Source organism: Brassica oleracea, chromosome C6 (genome assembly GCF_000695525.1).
Source record: "Brassica oleracea var. oleracea cultivar TO1000 chromosome C6, BOL, whole genome shotgun sequence".
Classification (NCBI taxonomy): domain Eukaryota; kingdom Viridiplantae; phylum Streptophyta; class Magnoliopsida; order Brassicales; family Brassicaceae; genus Brassica; species Brassica oleracea.
This window is the reverse complement of record NC_027753.1, coordinates 21230595-21234857: the sequence shown is the minus strand read 5'-3', so window position 1 is coordinate 21234857 and position 4263 is coordinate 21230595.

Here is a 4263-nt window from a genome sequence, read left to right as displayed (position 1 = left end):
CCTGGTTTCAAAAGTCGCAGGAGAAGTGGTGTGTGCATGGAGATAGAAATACCAAGTTCTTTCATATATCGACAATCATTAGGAGAAAGCGAAATCGAGTGGAGATGCTAAAGAAAGATGAAACTCAGTGGGTATCAGATGCAAAAGAACTTGAGAAGCTAGCGGTGGATTATTTCAGAAAACTATATTCCTTGGAAGACGTGGATACAGACGTACAAATGCTATTGGAGAAGAGATTTGTGGGGCTTACAAGACAAAAGAAAATGGATCTTGACAAAACGTTTTCTGCGGAGGAAGTAGAGAAAGCGGTGAGAGCTATGGGCAACTTCAAAGCACCAGGTCCGGATGGGTTTCAACCAGTTTTCTATCAGAGGTGCTGGGAGACAGTTGGTGCATCTGTGATCAGGTTTGTCCTTCTTTTCTTTGAGACGGGGAAGTTGCCGGAGAATACTAATGATGCACTCGTGGTGCTAATTCCGAAAGTGACGAAACCTGAGTATATTACTCAGTTTCGACCGATTAGACTCTGCAACGTGTTGTTTAAAACTATCACGAAGGCCATGGTAGGGAGACTGAAGAGTATTATGCCTAAACTGATTGGTCCTGCTCAGTCTAGTTTCATCCCGGGTAGATTGAGCGCGGATAACATTGTTGTGGTTCAGGAAGCTGTTCATTCGATGAAAAAGAAGCAAGGCCGCAAGGGTTGGATGCTGCTGAAACTGATTTGGAGAAAGCATATGATAGGCTGCGTTGGGAAGATACACTAAGGGCTGTTGGTTTGTCTGAGAATTGGGTCAAGAGGATTATGGAATGTGTGTCTGGTCCATCAATGTGTATTTTGTGGAATGGGGAAAAATTTGAGCCGTTTAAGCCATCAAGAGGACTGCGACAAGGTGATCCACTCTCCCCGTACCTGTTTGTCTTATGCATGGAGAGATTATGTCAACTGATTGAGAAAGCAGTGGAGGATAAAAGATGGAAACCGATAAGATTGTCGAGAGGTGGTCCACAGCTATCTCACATTTGCTCCGCAGATGATCTAATCCTATTTGCAGAGGCATCGGTGACGAAGATTCGAGTGATCAGGAAAGTGTTGGAGAAGTTTTGTAAAGCCTCTGGTCAGAAAGTAAGCCTCCAGAAATCGAAGATTTTCTTTTCTAATAATGTCTCTAGAGGAAGAGAAGAGAGAATAAGCAGAGAAAGTGGTATTGCATCAATAAAGGAGCTGGAAAAATACTTGGGGAAGTCGATAATACAGAAAAGAATTAATAAAGATACTTTTGGGGAGGTACTGGAGAAAGTAGCTTCACGGCTAGCAGGATAGAAGAAACAAACATTAAGCCTTGCAGGAAGGGTAACATTGACAAAGTCGGTTCTGTCATCAATCCCGGTGCATACGATGAGTACGATTAGCATGCCAGTGGGTATACTGGAGAAGCTTGATATCCTAGCGAGGAGCTTTGTGTGGAAAAGTGGACAACACTTAGTCTCCTGGGATAAATTATGCAAACCGAAGGCGGCCGGAGGTTTGGGGATCAGGGTGTCGAGAGATATGAACAAAGCCTTGTTAGCTAAAGTGGGATGGTGTCTGTTACACGATACTTAGAGCTTATGGGCCAAAGTTTTACGAAGTAAGTACAGTGTGGGGGACATACATGACACAGATTGGATGGTAGGGTGTAGCTCTAGCTCGTCAACATGGAAAAGTGTGGTTATGGGGATAAGAGAAGTGGTTCTTGTGGGCCATAGCTGGGTCACTGGTGTAGAAGGCACCTGAGTGGGACTGACTTATGCAAGGTCTGCAGAGGAGGAATTGAGACTATAATACATATGTTACGTGATTGTCCTGCGATAAAAGGTATATGGGAGAGATTTGTTCCGAGAACGAGAAGGGATGTTTTCTTCAGAATGCAGTTACTGGAATGGTTATATAAGAACCTATGTGACAACAATGCAGGTGGGGGTATTCTGTGGGCTACTATATTCGTTTTGACTCTGTGGTGGGGATGGAAGTGGAGATGTGGAAATGTATTTGGTGATACCCAACTGTGGAGAGATAGAGTCAAGTTCTTACGTGACTTGGCTAAGGAAGTTATAGCAGCGAATAAAGCAGAGAATGCTCACATAAAGGAAAGACATATGGTTGAGATAATGGTGGGATGGAAGCCACCTTGTGTGGGGTGGATGAAACTGAACACGGACGGGGCATCACATGGGAACCCGGGGCCGGCGGCTGCAGGGGGAGCACTGCGAAACGGAGAAGGCGAGTGGTATGGTGGTTTTGCGATTAATATAGGTAGTTGTACCGCACCATTAGCGGAGTTTTGGGGTGTGTACTATGGTTTAGTGGTTGCTTGGGAGAAAGGGGTGAGAAGGATGGAGGTAGAGGTTGATTCTATGATGGTGATGGAGTTTCTTACGATAGGGATTGGGGATACTCATCCACTGTCTTTCCTGATATGCTTGTGCCATGGCTTCTTGACAAGGGACTGGCTGGTCTGATTCGTTCATTTGTATAAGGAAGCAAACCGCTTAGCTGATGGTTTGGCTAACCTTGCATTTTTTTTCCGTTTGGTTTTCATAGTTTTGTTGTGGCACCGATTGAGGTCGCTGTTTTAGTTCATGAGGATGTTGCTGGACCGTTGCTGCGGTTACGACAAACTCGTTTTGTAAACTAAAGTTTGGGTTTTTTTTTTAAAATAAATTGGGAGTCATTCTCCCATATTCCTACCAAAAAAAAAAAGTTCGTAATCATCGAGCTTTGGATGTCAAATAAAAATCTAACACGTTTGACAAAGTCTCGTCCTCTCGCTTTCCGTCTCTACTCCGTTGATTTTTCAGTTAAGTATTTTTTTTAATATAGTCTACATTATAAGTAGACCTAATAATCATTTCTCTTAATTAAAATTTACATCAGCATATTTATAATTAACTATCAATAAGTGCATACTAGAAAACAAACAAATTGTGTTCGTGACTTGGTGTAAGACAAGAAGGATCAAGAATGTTTTCAGAATTTAAAAACAAAAAAACAAAAATGGGAATTGTTTCAATTGAGTTCGGCGGAAGGGATAAAGAGGAAATGGATAAATAGAGCTAGTAAATTGAGTCTAAATCTGCGAGACATGTTGATCTTAAAATCCACACCATGTATTTAGTAGTAATTGTATATAAAAGATTAGATAAGAAAACTGTATGGAAAACAATATCTTCAGAACACAACAATATAATCAGATTCAAGTTAACAAAAATTGATATTTATATATATCGAGATTGAAACACTAAAAGGTTACAAAGATTGAATGAATAAAAGAAAAGATTAATTAAAGTCGATGAACAAAAAGTGAAGTCATGGTCGATGTTAGAGGTGAAAGCTGCTAAATTCGGAATGTCCCCGCTCTTCTCTCTCATCTTCCTTTTTTTATAGTCGTTCTTCTTGACAGGTGCCTCTATGATCTTCTCCCTTGTACGTTACGGATTCCGAAATCTCCAGAGTATTTTCTTGTTGAGTCATTTGTTCCTTATTCCATTGAATTGGTCTTCTCGGTTTTGCGCGGATACTTGGCCTCACTCCACCACTTCAAGCTCGAGATTGATCTTAAACCTTGACCAAGCCCGAAGAGGAGATCAGAGTCTTTCAAAGAATGGTCCCGTCTACTACTTGGCCATGTCAAGATTTGGGCCAACATTTGTCCGTCAATCTTTTATGGGCCCGTGCTGCTACTTGGCGATGTCGAGATTTGAGTCTCTGTTGGTCACCTATATGTATCTATATTCCTCTTTCTAGATCTATTTTCTCTATTTTATGTTTGGTGTGGGGGTTTCAGGAAGATTCAATCTTGTAATTTTAAAATTTGAATATTGTTATAAAAGTAATGGAAAAGTCTATCTTTATTTATAACATAGAGGTTCCTTATATGTGAGATTACACCGTCATACATAAATGAAAAGATTACAAATCATAATCTCTTGGTTATGAGCCATCCACAATCTGGTTCATAACACTCCCTCTTGGATGCCATAACCATTTAGAGCTTGTAATGTGCTTTAATGTTGCCTCATTAAAACCTTACCAGGAAAAACTCAATTGAGACAAAACCATGGTGAAGGAAAAAGAGTACAACACACATTACTCCCCCTGATTTGGACATTACTGAAGGTCCCTTGGACCTCTCCAATTTTCTGCAATCCGTGGGTGATAAAGATCTTGGGCAGAATATGCTTCGTCCTCGAACATGATAGTTGGTTCTTCTTTACCATCGG